The sequence below is a fragment of the Oncorhynchus tshawytscha genome, linkage group LG04 (assembly GCF_018296145.1).
Source record: "Oncorhynchus tshawytscha isolate Ot180627B linkage group LG04, Otsh_v2.0, whole genome shotgun sequence".
Lineage (NCBI taxonomy): Eukaryota > Metazoa > Chordata > Actinopteri > Salmoniformes > Salmonidae > Oncorhynchus > Oncorhynchus tshawytscha.
In genome coordinates, this window is record NC_056432.1 from 22088548 (window position 1) to 22114441 (window position 25894).

Here is a 25894-nt window from a genome sequence, read left to right on the forward strand (position 1 = left end):
TTTCAAATGTTTACAAATGAATTCAAAATGAAAAGCTGAAATGTCTTGAGTCAATAAGTATTCAACCCCTTTGTTATGGAAAGCCTAAATAAGTTCAGGAGTAAAAATGTGCTTAACTAGTCACATAATTGTCACGTCCAATCCGCTCCCCCACTCCGGTGTTCAACATCAACGGTCTACTAACCACCAGTCCTGGCGAGGAGAGGAGCGCGGAACCAGATGCATGAAGGCCAAATAGAAACACACTACATGCAAAAATGAATCCATGCTTTTGTCACTTCTAGGTTAGACTACTGCAATGCTCTACTTTCCGGCTAAATAAACTTCAGTTAGTGCTAAATACGGCTGACTAGAACCAAAAAATTTGATCATATTACTCCAGTGCTAGCCTCCCTACACTGGCTTCCTGTAAGGGCAAGGGCTGATTTCAAGGTTTTACTGCTAACCTACAAAGCATTACATGGGCTTGCTCCTACCTATCTCTCTGATTTGGTCCTGCCGTACATACCTACACGTACGCTACGGTCACAAGACGCAGGCCTCCTAATTGTCCCTAGAATTTCTAAGCAAACAGCTGTAGGCAGGGCTTTCTCCTATAGAGCTCCATTTTTATGGAATGGTCTGCCTACCCATGTGAGAGACGCAAACTCGGTCTCAACCTTTAAGTCTTTACTGAAGACTCATCTCTTCAGTCGGTCATATGATTGAGTGTAGTTTGGCCCAGGAGTGTGAAGGTGAACGGAAAGGCTCTGGAGCAACGAACCGCCCTTGCTGTCTCTGCCTGGCCGGTTCCCCTCTTTCCACTGGGATTCTCTGCCTCTAACCCTATTACAGGGGCTGAGTCACTGGCTTACTAGGGCTCTTTCATACCGTCCCTAGGAGGGGTGCGTCACTTGAGTGGGTTGAGTCACTGATGTGATCTTCCTGTCTGGGTTGGCGCCCCCCCTTGGGTTGTGCCGTGGCAGAGATCTTTGTGGGCTATACTCGGCCTTGTCTCAGGATGGTAAGTTGGTGGTTGAAGATATCCCTCTAGTGGTGTGGGGGCTGTGCTTTGGCAAAGTGGGTGGGGTTATATCCTTCCTGTTTGGCCCTGTCCGAGGGTGTCATCGGATGGGGCCACAGTGTCTCCTGACCCCTCCTGTCTCAGCCTCCAGTATTTATGCTGCACTAGTTTATGTGTCGGGGGGCTAGGGTCAGTTTGTTATATCTGGAGTACTTCTCCTGTCCTATCCGGTGTCCTGTGTGAATTTAAGTATGCGCTCTCTAATTCTCTCTTTCTCTCTTCCTCTCTCTCGGGGGACCTGAGCCCTAGGACCATGCCTCAGGACTACCTGACATGATGACTCCTTGCTGTCCCCAGTCCACCTGGCCGTGCTGCTGCTTCGTTTCAACTGTTCTGCCTGTGATTATTATTATTTGACCATGGTGGTCATTTATAAACATTTGAACATCTTGGCCATGTTCTGTTATAATCTCCACCCGGCACAGCCAGAAGAGGACAGGCCACCCCACATAGCCTGGTTCCTCTCTAGGTTTCTTCCTAGGTTTTGGCCTTTCTAGGGAGTTTTTTCCTAGCCACCGTGCTTCTACACCTGCATTGCTTACTGTTTGGGGTTTTAGGCTGGGTTTCTGTACAGCACTTTGAGATATCAGCTGATGTACGAAGGGCTATATAAATACATTTGATTTGATTTGATCCTGGCAACCCATCTTAACGCACAACCATCATTACGTACACTTGCTTCTCATTACGTACACTTGTAATTCTGTATTGTTGTTTTTGTCACACTGCTTTGCTTTATCTTGGCCAGGTCAAAGTTGTAAATGAGAACTTGCTCTCAACTGGCCTACCTGGTTAAATAAAGGTGAACAAAACAATGTGTTGTCAGTCATCAGGTTGTATTGTTTGTTTCCATGTCAGATGCTTGTTTTGTATCGGTCGTTAAACGCACTAACTACACCTGTTTCCTGACTCCTTGCGGCTATGTTATGATAATAAGTTGCCTGGACTCACTCTGTGTGCAATAAAAGTGCAATAAAAAACAAAAATAAAAGATTTTTGAATGTTTAACTCATCGCTGTACCCAACACATACAATTATCTGTAAGAGAGAGGACTAAGCACACACCCCTGAGGCGCCCCGTGTTGATGGTCAATGAGGCGCATGTGTTGTTGCCTACCCTCATCACCTGGGGTTGGCCGATCAGAAAGTCCAGTTGCAGAGGGAGATGTTCAATCCCAAGGTCCTGAGCTTGGTGATTATGGTGAGTTGTAGTCAATGAACAGCATTCTCACATAGGTCTTGGTCAATGAAACAGAGGCAAAGGCTGTGATACTATCTTATCATACAATTTAATCATGTTTTCCAGTATTTATTAATTTAACCTTTATTTAATTAGGCAAGTCAGTTAAGAACAAATTCTTATTTACAATGACAGCCTACCTGGGGAATAGTGGGTTAACTGCCTTGTTCACGGGCAGAATGACAGATTTTTACCTTGTCAGCTCAGGGATTCGATCCAGCAACCTTTTGGTTACTGGCCCAACAATCTAACCATTAAGCTACATGCCTCCCCTTTCTCCCCCCTCTCTCTACCCCACTCTCTATCCGTCCTCCCCTCTCTCCCCCTCTCTCTACCCCACTCTCTAACCCTCCTCCCCTCTCTCAACCCCCTCTCTCTACCCCACTCTCTATCCCTCCTCCCCCTCCCTCTCTACCTCCCCCTCTTTCTACCCCACTCTCTATACCTCCTCCCCTCTCTCTCCCCCTCTCTCTACCCCACTCTCTATCCCTCCTCCCCCCTCTCTCTCCCCCTCTTTCTACCCCACTCTCTATCCCTCCTCCCCTCTCTCCCCCCTCTTTCTACCCCAACCCCCTCTCTCTACCCCACCTCTTCCCCCTTTCTCTCCCCCTCTCTCTACTCTCTAACCCCCTCCTCCTCCTCAACCCCTCCCCACTCTCTAACCCTCCTCCCCTCTCTCAACCCCCTCTCTCTACCCCACTCTCTATCCCTCCTCCCTCTCTCCCCATCTCTCTACCCCACTCTCTAACCCTCCTCCCCTCTCTCAACCCTCTCTCTACCCCATTCTCTATCCCTCCCCCCTCTCTCTACCCCACTCTCTAACCCTCCTCCCTTCTCTCAACCCCCTCTCTCTACCCCACTCTCTAACCCTCCTCCCCTCTCTCAACCCCCTCTCTCTACCCCACTCTCTAACCCTCCTCCCCTCTCTCTCCCCCTCTTTCTACCCCACTCTCTATCCCTCCTAACCCTCCTCTCTCTTCCCCCTCTCTCTACCCCACTCTCTATCCCTCCTCCCCTTCTCTCTACCCCCTTTTCTCTCTTCCTCTCCCCTTTTCTCTCTACCCCTCTCTCTCCCTCCACCGCCTACTCGCTATGTAGAATCTGTCAGGTTTGGGAGAGGAGACGTCTCAGGACAGCTGTGTGTGTGTGTGTGTGTGTGTGTGTGTGTGTGTGTGTGTGTGTGTGTGTGTGTGTGTGCGTGTGTGTGTGTGTATGTGTGCATGTGATGGGGAGCTGATTAACAGAGCAGCGCGGCGAGGAGAGGAGCGCGGAACGAGATGCCTGCAGCCCAAATAGAAACACACTCCATGCAAATGTGCTTGTCACTCTGACAGTATGTCTCAATTAAGGCCCAGAGCCGAGCTGAGCAAGTCCCTCCTCACCAAGGCTTCTGTCTGCGAGCTGCCTGCTTCACTGACCCCCCCCTACTCACACTCACTTCCTTTAAGGGTGGAGAACAAATGAAAAGAACAAAGAAGAAAGGGAAGAATAGAAAGAAAGGAGAAGAAAATCTTTCAACCGCCTGACAGCAGGAGAAATTGTTGAGAAGCGCTAGAAAATTGACAACTCCTGTAACACTGAGGAAAGACAGTAATGATAAGAGTGGTCAGAGCAACGCGGCAATGCTAGCTTTAGCTATAATGACAACAACGATGGTAAAACAATCAAACTAAATCCCAGATAAACCCCCACTGTCATCACCCACTCTGGAGACTGCTGCTGCTGGGTTTGACGTCTGCTGTGGCAGATTTCTCTACCGGAGCGGGATTTACCCAGGAGGACACACACACGCACACACACACACACACACACACACACACACACACACACACACACACACACACACACACACACACACACACACACACACACACACACACACACACACACACACACACACACACACACACACACACACACACACACACACACACACACACACACACCATTTTAGCAGGGCTGGAGGTAGATTTGGGCAGGGCTGATGGCTGATGTGGCAGTGCTGCCTTGGGTACAGGTGTTTAATTAATCTCCAGACATGTCAGAGGGAGAGGGGACAGCTGACTTGAGTGGGCTCCCCACGGCAGGCAGACAGGCAGAGAGAGGGAGAGGAGAGGGAGTGGGACAGAGATGCTATCGCGGACTGCAGGGGTGTCTGTAGCACCCAGAGGACAGAAATGACACCTTATGTGATCTCCACACAGTAGGACTCTGTAAGCCTGTTACACGCCTTTCAGACAGTCCCTATAGGGTGAGCACAGTGAAGACTCACATGTTCTCATAGGGTATGTGTTGTGTTGTATATGTGGGAGGAGGGCTAGAGGTGGGGAATGGGTTTTTAGGAGCTGGAGGTATATGGGGAGGAGGGGTGGTTGAGTTTGCTGTCTAGTCTCTGTGTGGTTGGTTTCACCATGTTGCTCAGAGTGGGTAGTTCTGTCAGAGCAGAGTGGTAACTGGAATAGAGACCTCACCTGCTGTCTCACCTGCTGCCAAAGCCTCTGTGCAAAACCTCTGTGCCAAAGCCTCCCTGTCTCAACTTCCCTGACTCTACCACCCTGTCTCCCCTCCCTGTCTCCACCACCCTGTCTCCACTTTCCTGTCTCTACCTCCCTGTCTCCACCTCCCTGTCTCCCCTCCATGTCTCCACCACCCTGTCTCCCCTCCCTGTCTCCACCTCCCTGTCTCCCCCTCCCTGTCTTCACCTCCCTGTCTCCCCCTTCCTGTCTCCACCTCCCTGTCTCCCCCTCCCTGTCTCCCCCTCCCTCCCCATCTTCCTGTCTCCACCTCCCTGTCTCCCCCTCCCTGTCTCCACCTCCCTGTCTCCCCCCCTGTCTCCACCTCCTGTCTCCACCTCCCTGTCTCCATCTTCCTGTCTCCACCTCCCTGTCTCCATCTTCCTGACTCCACCTCCCGTCTCCACCTCCTGACTCCACCTCCCTGTCTCAACCTCCCTGTCTCCACCTCCCTGACTCTACCACCCTGTCTCCCCTCCCTGTCTCCACCACCCTGTCTTTCCTGCCTCTACCTCCCTGTCTCCACCTCCTTTCTCCCCTCCTGTCTCCACCACTGTGTCTCCACCTCCTGTCTCCACCTCCTGTCTCCCCCTCCTGTCTCCACCTCCCTGTCTCCCCCTCCCTGTCTCCACCTCCCTGTCTCCCCTCCCTGTCTCCACCTCCCTGTCTCCCCCTTCCTGTCTCCACTTCCCTGTCTCCCCCTCCCTGTCTCCACCTCCCTGTCTCCACCTCCTGTCTCCACCTCCCTGTCTCCATCTTCCTGTCTCCACCTCCTGTCTCCACCTCCTGTCTCCATTTTCCTGACTCCACCTCCTGTCTCCACCTCCTGACTCCACCTCCTGACTCCACCTCCCTGTCTCCACCTCCATGACTCCACCTCACTGTCTCAACCTCCTGTCTCCACCTCCCTGTCTCCATCTTCCTGACTCCACCTCCTGTCTCCAACTTCCTGACTCCACCTCCCTGTCTCCACCACCCTGTCTCCACCTTCCTGTCTCCACCTCCTGTCTCCACCTCCCTGTCTCCATCTTCCTGTCTATACCTCTCCTGTCTCCATCTTCCTGTCTCCACTTCCCTGTCTCCACCTCCTGTCTCTACCTCACTGTCTCCATCTTCCTGTCTCCACCTCCCTGTCTCCACCTCCCTGTCTCCATTTTCCTGTCTCCACCTCCCTGTCTCCACCTCCTGTCTCCATCTTCCTGTCTATACCTCCCTGTCTCCACCTCCCTGTCTCCACCTTCCTGTCTATACCTCCTGTCTCCATCTTCCTGTCTCCACCTCCCTGTCACCACCTCCCTGTCTCCACCTCCCTGTCTCCATCTTCCTGTCTCCACCTCCCTGTCTCCATCTTCCTGTCTCCACCTCCCTGTCTCCACCTCCCTGTCTCCATCTTCCTGACTCCACCTCCCTGTCTCCACCTCCTTTCTCCATCTTCCTGTCTCCACCTCCTGTCTCCACCTCCCTGTCTCCATCTTCCTGTCTACACCTCCTGTCTCCACCTCCCTGTCTCCACCTCCTGACTCCACCTCCCTGACTCCACCTCCTGTCTCCACCTCCTGACTCCACCTCCTGTCTCAACCTCCTGTCTCAACCTCCTGTCTCTACCTCCTGTCTCCATCTTCCTGTCTATACCTCCCTGTCTCCACCACCCTGTCTCCATCTTCCTGTCTCCACTTCCCTGTCTCCACCTCCTGTCTCTACCTCCTCTCTCCATCTTCCTGTCTCCACATCCCTGTCTCCACCCCCTGTCTCCATCTTCCTGACTCCACCTCCTGTCTCCACCTCCCTGTCTCCATCTTCCTGTCTATACCTCCCTGTCTCCACCTCCCTGTCTCCATCTTCCTGACTCCACCTCCTGTCTCCACCTCCCTGTCTCCATCTTCCTGTCTCCACCTCCCTGTTTCCACCACCCTGTCTCTACCACCCTGTCTCCACCTCCTGTCACCACCTCCCTGTCTCCACCTACCTGTCTCCACCTCCTGTCTCCACCTCCTGTCTCCACCTCCTGTTTCCACCACCCTGTCTCCACCACCCTGTCTCCACCTCCTGTCTCCATCTTCCTTTCTACACCTCCTGTCTCCACCACCCTGTCTCCACCTCCCTGTCTCCACCTCCCTGTCTCCACCTCCTGTTTCCACCACCCTGTCTCCACCACCCTGTCTCCACCTCCCTGTCTCCACCTCCTGTCTCCACCACCCTGTCTCCACCACCCTGTCTCCACCTCCCTGTCTCCATCTTCCTGTCTATACCTCAATGTCTCCACCTCCCTGTCTCCACCTCCCTGTCTCCATCTTCCTGTCTATACCTCCCTGTCTCCATCTTCCTGTCTCCACCTCCCTGTCTCCACCTCCCTGTCTCCATCTTCCTGTCTCCACCTCCCTGTCTCAACCTCCCTGTCTCAACCTCCCTGTCTCAACCTCCCTGTCTCTACCTCCCTGTCTCCATCTTCCTGTCTATACCTCCCTGTCTCCACCACCCTGTCTCCATCTTCCTGTCTATACCTCCCTGTCTCCACCACCTGTCTCCACCTCCCTGTCTCCACCTCCTGTCTCCACCTCCCTGTCTCCACCTCCTGTCTCCATCTTCCTGTCTATACCTCCCTGTCTCCATCTTCCTGTCTCCACTTGCCTGTCTCCACCTCCCTGTCTCTACCTCCCTGTCTCCCCCTCCCTGTCTCCACCTCCTGTCTCCCCCTCCCTGTCTCCACCTCCTGTCTCCACCTCCCTGTCTCCACCTCCTGACTCCACCTCCTGACTCCACCTCCTGTCTCCACCTCCCTGACTCCACCTCCCTGACTCCACCTCCTGACTCCACCTCTCTGTCTCCACCTCCCTGACTCCACCTCCCTGTCTCAACTTCCCTGTCTCAACCTCCCTGTCTCTACCTCCCTGTCTCCATCTTCCTGTCTATACCTCCCTGTCTCCACCACCCTTTCTCCATCTTCCTGTCTATACCTCCCTGTCTCCACCACCCTGTCTCCACCTCCCTGTCTCCACCTCCCTGTCTCCACCTCCCTGACTCCACCTCCTGTCTCAACTTCCTGTCTCAACCTCCCTGTCTCTACCTCCTGACTCCATCTTCCTGTCTATACCTCCCTGTCTCCACCTCCCTGTCTCCATCTTCCTGTCTATACCTCCCTGTCTCCATCTTCCTGTCTCCACCTCCCTGTCTCCACCTCCTGTCTCCACCTCCCTGTCTCCATCTTCCTGTCTCCACCACCCTGTCTCCCACTCCTGTCTCCACCTCCCTGTCTCCACCTCCCTGTCTCCATCTTCCTGTCTACCTCTCCCTGTCTCCACCTCCTGTCTCCATCTTCCTGTCTATGCCTCAATGTCTCCACCTCCTGTCTCCACCTCCCTGTCTCCATCTTCCTGTCTATACCTCCTGTCTCCATCTTCCTGTCTCCACCTCCTGTCTCAACCTCCCTGTCTCAACCTCCTGACTCCACCTCCTGTCTCAACCTCCTGTCTCCACCTCCTGTCTCCCCCCCTGTCTCCACCTCCCTGTCTCCCACTCGATGTCTCCACCTCCCTGTCTCCCCCTCCCTGTCTCCACCTCCCTGTCTCCCCCTCCCTGTCTCCACCTCCTGTCTCCCCCTCCCTGTCTCCACCTCCCTGTCTCCACCTCCCTGTCTCCATCTTCCTGTCTCCACCTCCCTGTCTCCATCTTCCTGTCTACACCTCCCTGTCTCCACCACCTCCTGTCTCCACCTCCCTGTCTCCATCTTCCTGACTCCACCTCCATGTCTCCACCTCCTGACTCCACCTCCTGACTCCACCTCCCTGTCTCCACCTCCTGACTCCACCTCCCTGTCTCAGCCTCCTGTCTCAACCTCCTGTCTCTGCCTCCCTGTCTCCATCTTCCTGTCTATACCTCCTGTCTCCACCACCCTGTCTCCATCTTCCTGTCTATACCTCCATGTCTCCACCACCCTGTCTCCACCTCCTGTCTCCACCTCCTGTCTCCACCTCCTGTCTCCACTTCCCTGTCTCCATCTTCCTGTCTATACCTCCTGTCTCCATCTTCCTGTCTCCACTTCCCTGTCTCCACCTCCTGTCTCTACCTCCTCTCTTCATCTTTCTGTCTCCACCTCCCTGTCTCCACCTCCCCGTCTCCATCTTCCTGACTCCACCTCCCTGTCTCCACCTCCTGTCTCCATCTTCCTGTCTCCACCTCCCTGTCTCCACCTCCTGTCTCCATCTTCCTGTCTATACCTCCCTGTCTCCCCCTCCCTGTCTCCATCTTCCTGACTCCACCTCCCTGTCTCCACCTCCCTGTCTCCATCTTCCTGTCTCCACCTCCCTGTCTCCACCTCCCTGTCTCCATCTTCCTGACTCCACCTCCTGTCTCCACCTCCTGTCTCCATCTTCCTGTCTCCACCTCCTGTCTCCACCTCCCTGTCTCCATCTTCCTGTCTGCACCTCCCTGTCTCCACCTCCTGTCTCAATCTTCCTGACTCCACCTCCCTGTTTCCACCACCCTGTCTCTACCACCCTGTCTCCACCTCCTGTCACCCCCTCCCTGTCTCCACCTACCTGTCTCCACCTCCTGTCTCCACCTCCTGACTCCACCTCCCTGTTTCCACCCTGTCTCCACCACCCTGTCCACCTCCCTGTCTCCATCTTCCTCTACACTATCTGTCTCCACCTCCTGTCTCCATCTTCCTTTCTACCTCTCCTGTCTCCACCTCCCTGTCCATCTTCCTGTCTATGCCTCATGTCTCCACCTCCCTGTCTCCACCTCCCTGTCTCCCACCTCCTGTCTCCATCTTCCTGTCTCCACCTCCTGTCTCCACCTCCTGTCTCCATCTTCCTGTCTCCACCTCCCTGTCTCAACCTCCTGTCTCAACCTCCTGTCTCAGCCTCCCTGTCTCTACCTCCCTGTCTCCATCTTCCTGTCTATACCTCCCATCTCCACCTCCTGTCTCCATCTTCTCATACCTCCTGTCTCCATCTTCCTGTCTGTCTCTCCACCTCCCTGTCTCCATCCTTCCTGTCTCCATACCTCCCTGTCTCTCTCCTGTCTCTCCACTCCTGTCTCCATCTTCCTGTCTCCACCTCCTGTCTCCACTCCCTGTCTCCATCTTCCTGACTCCACCTCCTCCACCTCCTGACTCCACCTCTCCACCTCTCTGTCTCCACCTCCTGTCTCCACCTCCCTGTCTCACCTCCTGTCTCTACCTCCCTGTCTCCATCTTCCTGTCTATACCTCCCTGTCTCCACCCTTTCTCCATCTTCCTGTCTATCTCCCTGTCTCCACCACCCTGTCTCCACTCTCCTGTCTCCACCTCCTGTCTCCACCTCCCTGTCTCCACCTCCCTGTCTCCATCTTCCTGTCTATACCTCCTGTCTCCACCTCCCTGTCTCCATCTTCCTGTCTATACCTCCCTGTCTCCATCTTCCTGTCTCCACCTCCCTGTCTCCACCTCCCTGTCTCCACCTCCCTGTCTCCATCTTCCTGTCTCCACCTCCTGTCTCACCTTCCTGTCTCCACCTCCCTGTCTCCACCTCCCTGTCTCCATCTTCCTGTCTCCACCTCCCTGTCTCCACCTCCTGTCTCCACCTCCCTGTCTCCATCTTCCTGTCTCCACCTCCTGTCTCCACCTCCTGTCTCCATCTTCTTCCTGTCTCCACCTCCTGTCTCCACCTCCCTGTCTCCATCTTCCTGACTCCACCTCCCTGTCTCCCTGACTCCACCTCCTTTCTCACCTCCTGTCTCCACCTCCTGACTCCACCTCCCTGTCTCACCTCCTGTCTCCACCCCCTGTCCCTCCCTGTCCACCTCCCTGTCTCCACCTCCCTGTCTCCCCCCCCTGTCTCCACCTCCCTGTCTCCCCTCCCTGTCTCCACCTCCCTGTCTCCCTTTCCCTCCCTTTCTCCACCTCCCTGTCTCCACCTCCCTGTCTCCATCTTCCCTCCATCTCCTGTCTCCATCTTCCTGTCTCACCTCCCTGTCTCCACCTCCTGTCTCCATCTTCCTGTCTCCATCCTCCTGACTCCACCTCCTGTCTCCACCTCCATCCCATCCATCCTGACTCCACCTCCCTGTCTCCACCTCCTGTCTCCACCTCCCTGTCTCACCTCCCTGTCTCCAGCCTCCCTGTCTCTACCTCCCTGTCTCCATCTTCCTGTCTCCACCTCCTGTCTCCACCACCCTGTCTCCATCTTCCTGTCTATACCTCCTGTCTCACCACCCTGTCTGTCTCCACCTCCTGTCTCCACCTCCTGTCTCTGTTCACCTCCTGTCTCTTCCCTGTCTCCATCTTCCTGTCTATACCTCCCTGTCTCCATCTTCCTGTCTCCATCTTCCTGTCTCCACCTCCCTGTCTCCACCTCCCTGTCTCCATCTTCCTGTCTCCACCTCCTGTCTCCACCTCCCTGTCTCCATCTTCCTGTCTGCCCACCTCCCTGTCTCCACCTTCCTGTCTCCATCTTCCTGTCTCCACCTCCTGTCTCCACCTCCCTGTCTCCATCTTCCTGTCTCCACCTCCCTGTCTCCACCTCCCTGTCTCCACCTCCTGTCTCCATCTTCCTGTCTCCACCTCCCTGTCTCCACCTCCCTGTCTCCACCTCCCTGTCTCCACCTCCCTGTCTCCACCTCCCTGTCTCCACCTCCTGTCTCCACCTCCCTGTCTCTACCTCCTGTCTCCATCTTCCTGTCTCCACCTCCCTGTCTCCACCTCCCTGTCTCCATCTTCCTGTCTCCACCTCCCTGTCTCCACCTCCCTGTCTCCACCTCCCTGTCTCCCCTCCCTGTCTCCACCTCCTGTCTCCACCTCCTGTCTCCATCTTCCTGTCTATACCCTCCTGTCTCCATCTTCCTGTCTCCACCTCCCTGTCTCCACCTCCCTGTCTCCACCTCCCTGTCTCCACCTCCTGTCTCCACCTCCTGTCTCCACCTCCTGTCTCCATCTTCCTGGCTATACCTCCCTGTCTCCATCTTCCTGTCTCCACCTTCCTGTCTCCACCTCCCTGTCTCCACCTCCCTGTCTCCATCTTCCTGTCTCCCACCTCCCTGTCTCCACCTCCCTGTCTCTCCTGTCTTCCTGTCTCCACCTCCCTGTCTCCACTTCCCCTGTCTCCACCTCCTGTCTCCACCTCCCTGTCTCCACCTCCCTGTCTCCATCTTCCTGTCTCCACCTCCCTGTCTCCACCTTCCTGTCTCCATCTTCCTGTCTCCACCTCCCTGTCTCCATCTTCCTGTCTATACCTCCCTGTCTCCACCTCCCTGTCTCCATCTTCCTGTCTCCACTTCCCTGTCTCCACCTCCCTGTCTCCACCTCCTGTCTCCATCTTCCTGTCTCCACCTCCCTGTCTCCACCTCCCTGTCTCCTCTTCCTGTCTCCACCTCCCTGTCTCCACCTCCCTGTCTCCATCTTCCTGTCTCCACCTCCCTGTCTCCACCTCCTGTCTCCATCTTCCTTTCTATACCTCCCTGTCTCCACCTCCTGTCTCCACCTTCCTGTCTCCACCTCCTGTCTCCACCTCCTGTCTCCACCTCCCTGTCTCCATCTTCCTGACTCCACCTCCCTGTCTCCACCTCCCTGTCTCCACCTCCTGTCTCCACCTCCTGTCTCCACCTCCCTGTCTCCACCTCCTGTCTCCATCTTCCTGTCTATACCTCCCTGTCTCCACCTTCCTGTCTCCACCTCCCTGTCTCCACCTCCCTTCTCCACCTCCCTGTCTCCACCACCCTGTCTCCACCTCTTCCTGTCTATACCTCCCTGTCTCCATCTTCCCTGTCTCCACCTCCCTGTCTCCACCTCCCTGTCTCCATCTCCTGTCTCCACCTCCCTGTCTCCATCTTCCTGTCTATACCTCCCTGTCTCCACCTTCCCTGTCTCCACCTCCCTGTCTCCATCCTCCCTGTCTCCACCTCCTGTCTCCATCTTCCTGTCTCCACCTCCCTGTCTCCACTGTCTCCCCCTGTCTCCACCTCCCTGTCTCCACCTCCCTGTCTCCACCTCCTGTCTCCACCTCCTGTCTCCACCTCCTGTCTCCACCTCCTGTCTCCATCTTCCTGTCTCCACCTCCCTGTCTCCACCTCCCTGTCTCCATCTTCCTGTCTCCACCTCCCTGTCTCCACCTCCCTGTCTCCACCTCCTGACTCCACCTCCCTGTCTCCACCTCCCTGTCTCCACCTCCCTGTCTCCACTTCCTGTCTCCACCTCCCTGTCTCCATCTTCCTGTCTCCACCTCCCTGTCTCCATCTTCCCTGTCTCCACCTCCTGTCTCCCACCTCCCTGTCTCCACCTCCCTGTCTTCCTGTCTCCACCTCCTGTCTCCACCTCCTGTCTCCACCTCCTGTCTCCACCTCCCTGTCTCCACCTCCTGTCTCCATCTTCCTGACTATACCTCCCTGTCTCCACCTCCCCTGTCTCCATCTTCCTGACTCTCCACCTCCCTGTCTCCACCATCCCTGTCTCCACCTCCCTGTCTCCACCTCCCTGTCTCCACCTTCCTGTCTCCACCTCCCTGTCTCCATCTTCCTGTCTCCACCTCCCTGTCTCCACTTCCTGTCTCCACTTCCTGTCTCCACCTCCCTGTCTCCATCTTCCTGTCTCCACCTCCTGTCTCCCATGTCTCCATCTTCCTGTCTCCACCTCCCTGTCTCCACCTCCTGTCTCCCTCCACCTCCCTGTCTCCACCTCCCTGTCTCCACCCTTCCTGTCTCCACCTCCCTGTCTCCACCTCCCTGTCTCCATCTTCCTTTCTCCACCTCCCTGTCTCCACCTCCTGTCTCCATCTTCCTGTCTCCACCTCCCTGTCTCCATCTTCCTGTCTCCACCTCCCTGTCTCCATCTTCCTGTCTCCATCCTCCTGTCTCCATCTTCCTGTCTCCACCTCCCTGTCTCCACCTCCCTGTCTCCATCTTCCTGTCTCCACCTCCTGTCTCCACCTCCTGTCTCAACCTCCTGTCTCCACCTCCCTGTCTCTACCTCCTGTCTCCATCTTCCTGTCTCCAACCTCCTGTCTCCACCTCCTGTCTCCATCTTCCTGTCTATACCTCCCTGTCTCCACCTCCCTGTCTCCACCTCCCTGTCTCCACCTCCCTGTCTCCACCTCCCTGTCTCCACCTTCCTGTCTCCACTTCCTGTCTCCACCTCCCTGTCTCCATCTCCCTGTCTCCACCTCCCTGTCTCCACCTCCCTGTCTCCACCTCCTGTCTCCATCTTCCTGTCTCCACCCCTGTCTCCACCTCCCTGTCTCCATCTTCCTTTCTCCACCTCCCTGTCTCCACCTCCCTGTCTCCATCTTCCTGTCTCCACCTCCCTGTCTCCACCTCCTGTCTCCATCTTCCTGTCTATACCTCCTGTCTCCACCTCCCTGTCTCCATCTTCCTGTCTCCATCCTCCTGTCTCCACCTCCCTGTCTCCATCTTCCTGTCTCCACCTCCTGTCTCCCTCCCTGTCTCCACCTCCCTGTCTCCATCTTCCTGTCTCCACCTCCCTGTCTCCACCTCCTGTCTCCATCTTCCTGTCTCCACCTCCCTGTCTCCATCTTCCTGTCTACCTCCCTGTTTCCACCTCCCTGTCTCCATCTTCCTGTCTCCACCTCCTGTCTCCACCACCCTGTCTCCATCTTCCTGTCTCCACCTCCTGTCTCCACCTCCCTGACTCCACCTCCTGTCTCCACCACCCTGTCTCCACCTCCCTGTCTCCATCCTCCTGTCTCCATCTCTCCTGTCTCCACCTCCCTGTCTCCATCTTCCTGTCTCCACCTCCTGTCTCCACCTCCCTGTCTCCACCTCCTGTCTCCACCTCCTGTCTCCACCTCTCCTGTCTCCACCTCCCTGTCTCCACCTCCTGTCTCCACCTCCCTGTCTCCACTTCCTGTCTCCATCTCCCTGTCTCCACCTGTGTCTCCACCTCCTGTCTCCTGTCTCCATCCTCCTGTCTCCACCTCCCTGTCTCCACCTCCCTGTCTCCACCTCTCCTGTCTCCACCTCCCTGTCTCCACCTCCCTGTCTCCACCTCCTGTCTCCATCTTCCTGTCTATACCTCCCTGTCTCCATCTTCCTGTCTCCACCTCCCTGTCTCCACCTCCCTGTCTCCATCTTCCTGTCTCCACCTCCCTGTCTCCACCTCCCTGTCTCCACCTCCCTGTCTCCACCTCCCTGTCTCCACCTCCCTGTCTCCATCTTCCTGTCTCCACCTCCTGTCTCCACCTCCCTGTCTCCATCTTCCTGTATACCTCCCTGTCTCCACCACCCTGTCCTGTCTCCACCTCCCTGTCTCCACCTCCCTGTCTCCATCTTCCTGTCTCCACCTCCTGTCTCCATCTTCCTGTCTCCACCTCCCTGTCTCCACGTCTCCCTGTCTCCACCTCCCTGTCTACCTCCTGTCTCCACCTCCCTGTCTCCACCTCCCTGTCTCCACCTCCCTGTCTCCACTTCCTGTCTCCACCTCCCTGTCTCCACCTCCCTGTCTCCATCTTCCTGTCTCCACCTCCTGTCTCCACCTCCCTGTCTCCATCTTCCTGTCTCCACCTCCCTGTCTCCACCTCCTCTTCCTGTCTCCATCTTCCTGTCTCCACCTCCCTGTCTCCCACCTCCCTGTCTCCACCTCCCTGTCTCCATCTTCCTGTCTCTGTCTCCACCTCCCTGTCTCCATCTTCCTGTCTCCACCTCCCTGTCTCCACTCTCCTGTCTCCATCTTCCTGTCTCTACCACCCTGTCTCCATCTTGCCACCCTGTCTCCACCTCCTGTCTCCACCTCCCTGTCTCCATCTTCCTGTCTATACCTCCTGTCTCCACCTCCCTGTCTCCACCTCCTGTCTCCACCTCCCTGTCTCCACCTCCCTGTCTCCATCTTCCTGTCTCCACCTCCCTGTCTCCATCTCTCCCTGTCTCCATCTTCCTGTCTCCACCTCCCTGTCTCCACCTTCCTGTCTCCACCTCCTGTCTCCACCTCCCTGTCTCCATCTTCCTCTCCTGTCTCCATCTTCCTGTCTCCATCTCCCACCTCCCTGTCTCCACCTCCTGTCTCCACCTCCCTGTCTCCATCTCCCTGTCTCCACCTCCTGTCTCCACCTCCTGTCTCCATCTCCTGTCTCCACCTCCCTGTCTCCACCTCCTGTCTCCATCTTCCTGTCTCCACCTCCTGTCTCCATCTCCCTGTCTCCATCTTCCTGTCTCCACCTGTCCTGTCTCCACTGTCTCCACCTCCTGTCTCCATCTCCCTGTCTCCACCTCCTGTCTCCACCTCCTGTCTCCATCTTCCTGTCTCCACCTCCTGTCTCACCTCCCTGTCTCCACCTCCCTGTCTCCACCTCCCTGACTCCACCTCCCTGTCTCCACCATCTTCTCCTGTCTCCACCTCCCTGTCTCCACCTCCTGTCTCCATCTTCCTGTCTCCACCTCCTGTCTCCACCTCCCTGTCTCCATCTTCCTGTCTATACCTCCCTGTCTCCATCTTCCTGTCTCCACCTCCCTGTCTCCACCTCCCTGTCTCCACCTCCTGTCTCCATCTCCTGTCTCCACCTCCCTGTCTCCACCTCCTGTCTCCATCTTCCTGTCTCCACCTCCCTGTCTCCACCTCCTGTCTCCATCTTCCTGTCTCCACCTCCCTGTCTCCACCTCCCTGTCTCCCTGTCTCCACCTCCCTGTCTCCACCTCCCCTGTCTCCACCTCCCCTCCCTGTCTCCATCTTCCTGTCTCCACCTCCCTGTCTCCACCTCCCTGTCTCCATCTTCCTGTCTCCACCTCCCTGTCTCCATCTCCCTGTCTCCACTTCCTGTCTCCACCTCCCTGTCTCCACCTCCCTGTCTCCATCTTCCTGTCTCCACCTCCCTGTCTCCACCTCCCTGTCTCCATCTTCCTGTCTCCACCTCCTGTCTCCACCTCCTGTCTCCACCTCCTGTCTCCATCTCCCTGTCTCCACCTCCCTGTCTCCATCTTCCTGTCTCCACCTCCCTGTCTCCACCTCCTGTCTCCATCTTCCTGTCTCCACCTCCCTGTCTCTACCTCCCTGTCTCCACCTTCCCTGTCTCCACCTCCTGTCTCCACCTCCCTGTCTCCATCTTCCTGTCTCCACCTCCCTGTCTCCACCTCCCTGTCTCCACCTCCCTGTCTCCACCTCCCTGTCTCCACCTCCCTGTCTCCATCTTCCTTTCTACACCTCCCTGTCTCCACCTCCCTGTCTTCCACCATCCTCCTGTCTCCACCTCCCTGTCTCCATCTTCCTGTCTCCACCTCCCTGTCTCCACCTCCCTGTCTCCATCTTCCTGTCTCCACCTCCCTGTCTCCACCTCCCTGTCTCCATCTTCCTGACTCCACCTCCCTGTCTCCACCTCCCTGTCTCCACCTCCCTGTCTCCACCTCCCTGTCTCCACCTCCCTGTCTCCACCTCCCTGTCTCCACCTCCCTGTCTCCATCTTCCTGTCTCCACCTCCCTGTCTCCACCTCCCTGTCTCCATCTTCCTGTCTCCACCTCCCTGTCTCCACCTCCCTGTCTCCACCTCCCTGTCTCCACCTCCCTGTCTCCACCTCCCTGTCTCCATCTTCCTGTCTCCATCCTCCTGTCTCCACCTCCCTGTCTCCACCTTCCTGTCTCCACTTCCTGTCTCCACCTCCCTGTCTCCACCTCCCTGTCTCCATCTTCCTGTCTCCACCTCCCTGTCTCCACCTCCCTGTCTCCATCTTCCTGTCTCCACCTCCCTCCCTGTCTCCACCTCCCTGTCTCCATCTTCCTGTCTCCACCTTCCTGTCTCCACCTCCCTGTCTCCACCTCCTGTCTCCATCTTTCCTGTCTCCACCTCCTGTCTCCATCTTCCCTGTCTATCTTTCCTCCCTGTCTCCACCTCCCTGTCTCCATCTTCCTGTCTCCACCTCCTGTTCCACCTCCCTGTCTCCATCTTCCTGTCTCCACCTCCCTGTCTCCACCTCCTGTCTCCATCTTCCTGTCTCCACCTCCCTGTCTCCACCTCCTGTCTCCACCTTCCTGTCTCCACCTCCCTGTCTCCACCTCCCTGTCTCTACCTTCCTGTCTCCACCTCCCTGTCTCCACCTCCCTGTCTCCATCACCCTGTCTCCACCTCCTGTCTACCCTTCCTGTCTCTCCCTGTCTCCATCTTCCTGTCTCCACCTCCCTGTCTCCACCTCCCTGTCTCCATCTTCCTGTCTCCACCTCCCTGTCTCCACCTCCCTGTCTCCATCTTCCTGTCTCCACCTCCCTGTCTCCACCTCCCTGTCTCCATCTTCCTGTCTCCACCTCCCTGTCTCCATCTTCCTGTCTCCTCTTCCTGTCTCCACCTCCCTGTCTCCACCTCCCTGTCTCCATCTTCCTGTCTCCACCTCCCTGTCTCCACCTCCCTGTCTCCATCTTCCTGTCTCCACCTCCCTGTCTCCACCTCCCTGTCTCCACCTCCCTGTCTCCCCCTCCTCCTGTCTCCACTATCCCCTGACTCCACCTCCCTGTCTCCACCTCCTGTCTCCATCTTCCTGTCTCCACCTCCCTGTCTCTACCTCTTCCTGTCTCCACCTTCCTGTCTCCACCTCCTGTCTCCACCTCCCTGTTCTCCCTGTTTACCTCCTCTCCAATCTCCCTGTCTCCACCTCCTGTCCGTCCTCCCTGTCTCCACCTTTCCCTGTCTCCACCTCCCTGTCTCCACCTCCCTGTCTCCACCTCCTGTCTCCACCTCCCCTGTCTCCACCTCCTGTCTCCACCTCCCTCCCTGTCTCCATCTTCCTGTCTCCACCTCCTGTCTCCACCTCCCTGTCTCCATCTTCCCTGTCTCCACCTCCTGTCTCCACCTCCCTGTCTCCACCTCCCTGTCTCCACCTCCTGTCTCCATCTTCCTGTCTCCACCTCCCTGTCTCCACCTCTCCCTGTCTCCTCCTTCCTGTCTCCACCTCCCTGTCTCCACCTCCCTGTCTCCATCTTCCTGTCTCCACCTTCCTGTCTCCACCTCCCTGTCTCCACCTCCCTGTCTCCACCTCCTGTCTCCACCTCCTGTCTCCACCTCCTGTCTCCACCTCCCTGTCTCCACCTCCCTGTCTCCACCTCCCTGTCTCCATCTCCTGTCTCCACCTCCCTGTCTCCTCCTCCTGTCTCCACCTCCCTGTCTCCACCTCCCTGTCTCCACCTCCCTGTCTCCATCTTCCTGTCTCCACCTCCTGTCTCCAATCTTCCTGTCTCCACCTCCCTGTCTCCATCCCTGTCTCCACCTTCCTGTCTCCACCTCCCTGTCTCCACCTCCCTGTCTCCACCTTCCTGTCTCCACCTCCCTGTCTCCATCTCCCTGTCTCCACCTCCCTGTCTCCACCTCCCTGTCTCCATCTTCCTGTCTCCACCTCCCTGTCTCCACCTCCCTGTCTCCATCCTCCTCTTCCTGTCTCCACCTCCCTGTCTCCACCTCCCTGTCTCCATCTTCCTGTCTCCACCTCCCTGTCTCCACCTCCCTGTCTCCATCTTCCTGTCTCCACCTCCTGTCTCCACCTCCCTGTCTCCATCTTCCTGTCTCCACCTCCCTGTCTCCACCTTCCTGTCTCCATCTTCCTGTCTCCACCTCCCTGTCTCCACCTCCTGTCTCCATCCTCCTGTCTCCACCTCCCTGTCTCCACCTCCCTGTCTCCATCTTCCTGTCTCCACCTCCCTGTCTCCACCTCCCTGTCTCCATCTTCCTGTCTCCACCTCCTGTCTCCACCTCCCTGTCTCCACTTCCCTGTCTCCACCTCCTGTCTCCATCCTCCTGTCTCCACCTCCCTGTCTCCACCTCCTGTCTCCATCTTCCTGTCTCCACCTTCCTGTCTCCACCTCCCTGTCTCCATCTTCCTGTCTCCACCTCCCTGTCTCCACCTCCCTGTCTCCACCTCCCTGTCTCCATCTCCCTGTCTCCACCTTCCTGTCTCCACCTCCCTGTCTCCACCTTCCCTGTCTCCACCTCCTGTCTCCATCTCCCTGTCTCCACCTCCCTGTCACCTCCCTCCATCTTCCTGTCTCCACTCCCTGTCTCCACCTCCTGTCTCCATCTTCCTGTCTCCACCTCCTGTCTCCACCTCCTGTCTCCATCTTCCTGTCTCCACCTCCCTGTCTCCACCTCCCTGTCTCCATCTTCCTGTCTCCACCTCCCTGTCTCCACCTCCCTGTCTCCATCTTTCCTGTCTCCACCTCCCTGTCTCCACCTCCCTGTCTCCATCTTCCTGTCTCCACCTCCTGTCTCCACCTCCCTGTCTCCACCTCCCTGTCTCCACCTCCCTGTCTCCATCTTCCTGTCTCCACCTCCCTGTCTCCACCTCCTGTCTCCATCTTCCCTGTCTCCACCTCCCTGTCTCCCACCCTCCCTGTCTCCATCTTCCTGTCTCCACCTCCCTGTCTCCACCTCCCTGTCTCCATCTTCCTGTCTCCACCTCCCCTGTCTCCACTTCCTGTCTCCTGTCTTCCTGTCTCCACCTCCCTGTCTCCACTTTCCTGTCTCCGTCTTCCTGTCTCCACGTCTTCCTGTTCTCCACCTCCTGTCTCCACCTCCCTGTCTCCATCTTCCTGTCTCCACCTCCCTGTCTCCACCTCCCTGTCTCCACCTCCCTGTCTCCACCTCCCTGTCTCCATCTTCCTGTCTCCACCTCCCTGTCTCCACCTCCCTGTCTCCATCTTCCTGTCTCCACCTCCTGTCTCCACCTCCCTGTCTCCATCTTCCTGTCTCCACCTCCCTGTCTCCACTTCCCTGTCTCCACCTCCTGTCTCCACCTCCCTGTCTCCATCTTCCCTGTCTCCACCTCCTGTCTCCACTTCCCTGTCTCCCTGTCTCCACCCCTGTCTCCACCTCCTGTCTCCACCTCCTGTCTCCATCTCCCTGTCTCCACCTCCTGTCTCCACCTCCTGTCTCCATCTTCCTGTCTCCACCTCCCTGTCTCCACCTCCCTGTCTCCATCTTCCTGTTCCACCTCCCTGTCTCCACCTCCCTGTCTCCATCTTCCCTGTCTCCACCTCCCCTGTCTCCACCACCCTGTCATCTTCACCTCCTGTCTCCACCTCCCTGTCTCCATCTTCCTGTCTCCACCTCCCTGTCTCCACCTCCCTGTCTCCATCTTCCTGTCTCCACCTCCCTGTCTCCACCTCCTGTCTCCATCTTCCTGTCTCCACCTCCCTGTCTCCACCTCCTGTCTCCATCTTCCTGTCTCCACCTCCTGTCTCCATCTTCCTGTCTCCACCTCCCTGTCTCCACCTCCCTGTCTCCATCTTCCTTCTCCACCTCCCTGTCTCCACCTCCCTGTCTCCATCTTCCTGTCTCCACCTCCCTGTCTCCACCTCCTGTCTCCATCTTCCTGTCTCCACCTCCCCTGTCTCCACCTCCCTGTCTCCACCTCCCTGTCTCCACCTCCCTGTCTCCACCTCCCTGTCTCCACCTCCTGTCTCCACCACCCTGTCTCCATCTCCTGTCTCCACCTCCCTGTCTCCACCTTCCTGTCTCCACCTCCTGTCTCCACCACCCTGTCTCCACTTCCTGTCTCCACCTCCCTGTCTCCATCCTCCTGTCTACCTCCTGTCTCCATCCTCCCTGTCTCCACTTCCCTGTCTCCACCTCCCTGTCTCCACCTCCCTGTCTCCACCTTCCTGTCTCCACCTCCCTGTCTCCATCTTCCTGTCTCCACCTCCCTGTCTCCACCTCCCTGTCTCCATCCTCCTGTCTCCACCTCCTGTCTCCACCTCCCTGTCTCCACTTCCTGTCTCCACCTCCCTGTCTCCATCTTCCTGTCTCCACCTCCCTGTCTCCACCTCCTGTCTCTCCCTGTCTCCATCTTCCTGTCTCCACCTCCCTGTCTCCACCTCCCCTGTCTCCATCTTCCTGTCTCCACCTCCCTGTCTCCACCTCCCTGTCTCCATCTTCCTGTCTCCACCTCCCTGTCTCCACCTTCCTGTCTCCATCTTCCTGTCTCCACCTCCCTGTCTCCATCTTCCTGTCTCCATCTTCCCTGTCTCCACCTCCCTGTCTCCACCTCCTGTCCACCTCCATGTTCCTGACTCCACCTCCCTGTCTCCACCTCCCTGTCTCCACCTCCCTGTCTCCACCTCCCTGTTTCCACCACCCTGTCTCCACCACCCTGTCTCCACCTCCCTGTCTCCATCTTCCTGTCTCCACCTCCCTGTCTCCACCTCCCTGTCTCCATCTTCCTGTCTCCACCTCCCTGTCTCCACCTCCCTGTCTCCATCTTCCTGTCACCTCCCTGTCTCCACCTCCCTGTCTCAATCTTCCTGACTCCACCTCCCTGTTTCCACCTCCCTGTCTCTACCACCCTGTCTCCACCTACCTGTCTCCACCTCCCTGTCTCCACCTCCCTGACTCCACCTCCCTGTTTCCACCACCCTGTCTCCACCACCCTGTCTCCACCTCCCTGTCTCCATCTTCCTTTCTACACCTCCCTGTCTCCACCTCCCTGTCTCCATCTTCCTTTCTACCTCTCCCTGTCTCCACCTCCCTGTCACCATCTTCCTGTCTCCACCTCCCTGTCTCCATCTTCCTGTCTCTACCTCCCTGTCTCCATCTTCCTGTCTCCACCTCCCTGTCTCCACCTCCCTGTCTCCATCTTCCTGTCTCCACCTCCCTGTCTCCACCTCCCTGTCTCAACCTCCCTGTCTCAACCTCCCTGTCTCTACCTCCCTGTCTCCATCTTCCTGTCTATACCTCCCTGTCTCCACCACCCTGTCTCCATCTTCCTGTCTATACCTCCCTGTCTCCACCACCCTGTCTCCACCTCCCTGTCTCCACCTCCCTGTCTCCACCTCCCTGTCTCCACCTCCCTGTCTCCATCTTCCTGGCTATACCTCCCTGTCTCCATCTTCCTGTCTCCACTTGCCTGTCTCCACCTCCCTGTCTCTACCTCCCTGTCTCCATCTTCCTGTCTCCACCTCCCTGTCTCCACCTCCCTGTCTCCATCTTCCTGTCTCCACCTCCCTGTCTCCACCTCCCTGTCTCCATCTTCCTGTCTCCACCTCCCTGTCTCCACCTCCCTGTCTCCATCTTCCTGTCTATACCTCCCTGTCTCCACCTCCCTGTCTCCACCTCCTGTCTCCATCTTCCTGTCTCCACCTCCTGTCTCCACCTCCCTGTCTCCACCTCCCTTTCTCCATCTTCCTGTCTCCACCTCCCTGTCTCCACCTCCCTGTCTCCATCTTCCTGTCTCCACCTCCCTGTCTCCATCTTCCTGTCTACACCTCCCTGTCTCCACCTCCCTGTCTCAATCTTCCTGACTCCACCTCCCTGTTTCCACCACCCTGTCTCTACCACCCTGTCTCCACCTCCCTGCCACCACCACCCTGTCTCCACCTCCCTGTCTCCACCTCCCTGTCTCCACCTCCCTGACTCCACCTCCCTGTTTCCACCACCCTGTCTCCATCTTCCCTGTCTCCACCTCCCTGTCTCCATCTTCCTGACTCCATCTTCCCTGTCTCCACCTCCTGTCTCCACCTCCCTGTCTCCACCTCCCTGTTCCACCTCCTGTCTCCACCTCCCTGTCTCCATCTTCCTGTCTATACCTCCCTGTCTCCACCTCCTGTCTCCATCTTCCTGTCTCCACCTCCCTGTCTCCACCTCCCTGTCTCCACCTTCCTGTCTCCATCTTCCTGTCTCCACCTCCTGTCTCCACCTTCCTGACTCCACCTCCCTGTCTCCACCTCCCTGTCTCCACCTCCCTGTCTCCATCTTCCTGTCTCCACCTCCTGTCTCCACCTCCCTGTCTCCATCTTCCTGTCTCCACCTCCCTGTCTCCACCTCCCTGTCTCCACCTCCCTGTCTCCATCTTCCTGTCTCCACCTCCCTGTCTCCACCTCCCTGTCTCCATCTCCCTGTCTCCACCTCCCTGTCTCCACCTCCTGTCTCCACCTCCCTGTCTCCATACCTCCTGTCTCCACCTCCCTGTCTCCACCTCCCCTTCCTGTCTCCACCTCCCTGTCTCCACCACCCTGTCTCCACCTCCCTGTCTCCATCCTCCCTGTCTCCACCTCCTGTCTCCACCTCCTGTCTCCACCTCCTGTCTCCACCTCCCTGTCTCCACCTCCTGTCTCCATCTCCCTGTCTCCACCTCCTGTCTCCACCTTCCTGTCTCCATCCCTGTCTCCACCTCCCTGTCTCCACCTCCCTGTCTCCATCTTCCTGTCTCCACCTCCCTGTCTCCACCTCCCTGTCTCCATCTTCCTGTCTCCACCTCCTGTCTCCACCTCCCTGTCTCCATCTTCCTGTCTCCACCTCCCTGTCTCCACCTCCTGTCTCCACCTCCCTGTCTCCACCTCCCTGTCTCCATCCCTGTCTCCCTCCTGTCTCCACCTCCTGTCTCCACCTCCTGTCTCCATCTTCCTCCTGTCTCCCACCTCCTGTCTCCATCTCCCTGTCTCCATCTTCCCTGTCTCCACCTCCCTGTCTCCACCTCCCTGTCTCCCCTCTGTTCCTGTCTCCACCTCTTCCTGTCTCCACCTCCCTGTCTCCATCTTCCTGTCTCTACCTCCCTGTCCGTCCCATCTCCTGTCTCCATGTCCTCCCTGTCTCCACCTCCTGTCTCCACCTTCCTGTCGTCTTCCCTGTCTCTCCTGTCTCCATCTCCCTGTCTCATCATGTCCACCTCCTGTCTCCACCTCCTGTCTCCACCTCCATCCTGTCTCCACCTTCCCTGTCTCCACCTCCTGTCTCCACCTCCCTGTCTCCATCTTCTCTCCACCTCCCTGTCTCTACCTCCTGTCTCCATCTTCCCTCCACCCTCCTGTCTCCACCTCCCTGTCTCCATCTGTCTCATCTTCCTGTCTCTCTCCCTGTCTCCACCTCCCTGTCTCCATCTTCCTGATTTCCTGTCTCCACCTCCCTGTCTCCACCTCCTGTCTCCACCTCCTGTCTCCACCTCCCTGTCTCCACCTCCTCCATCTTCCTGTCTCCCTCCCTGTCTCCCCTGTCTCCACCATCTCCCTGTCTCCACCTCCCTGTCTCCACCTCCCTGTCTCCACCTTCCTGTCTCCACCTCCTGTCTCCATCTTCCTGACTCACCTCCTGTCTCCACCTCCCTGTCTCCATCTTCCTGTCTCCACCTCCCTGTTTCCACCACCCTGTCTCTACCACCCTGTCTCCACCTCCCTGCCACCACCACCCTGTCTCCACCTACCTGTCTCCACCTCCCTGTCTCCACCTCCCTGACTCCACCTCCCTGTTCCACCACCCTGTCTCCACCACCCTGTCTCCACCTCCCTGACTCCATCTTCCTTTCTACACCTCCCTGTCTCCACCTCCCTGTCTCCATCTTCCTTTCTACCTCTCCCTGTCTCCACCTCCCTGTCTCCATCTTCCTGTCTCCACCTCTGTCTCCACCTCCCTGTCTCCACCTCCCTGTCTCCATCTTCCTGTCCCTGCGTCTCCATCTTCCTATCCACCTCCCTGTCTCCACCTCCTGTCTCCTCCTGTCTCCATCTTCCTGTCTCCACCCACCTCCCTGTTCCATCTTCCCTCCACCTCCCTGTCTCCACCCCCCTGTCTCCACCTCCCTGTCTCCCTCTCTCCTCCTTCCTGTCTCACCTTTCCCTGTGTTCCACCTTCCCTGTCTCCACCTCCCTGTCTCTCCACACTCCCTGTCTCCACCTCCCTGTCTCCATCTTCCTGTCTCCACCTCCCTGTCTCCACCTCCCTGTCCCTCCTGTCTCACCTCCCCACCTCCCTGTCTCCACCATCTTCCTTTCTACACCTCCCACCTCTCTCCCTGTCTCCACTCCATCTTCCCTGTCTCCACCTCCCTGTCTCCACCTTCCTGTCCCACTCTCACCACCCTGTCTCCCCACCTCCCTGTCTCCATCTTCCACCCTGTCTCCACCTCCCTGTCTCCACCACCCTGTCTCCACCTCCCTGTCTCCACCTCCCTGTCTCCACCTCCCTGTCTCCACCTCCCTGTCTCCATCTTCCTGACTATACCTCCTGTCTCTCCCTGTCTCCACCTCCCTGTCTCCACCTCCCTGTCTCCACCACCCTGTCTCCACCTCCCTGTCTCCACAACCCTGTCTCACCTCCCTGTCTCCACCACCCTGTCCACCTCCCTGTCTCCACCTCCCTGTCTCCATCCTCCCTGTCTCCACCACCTGCCTCCCATGTCTCCATCTTCCTGTCTACACCT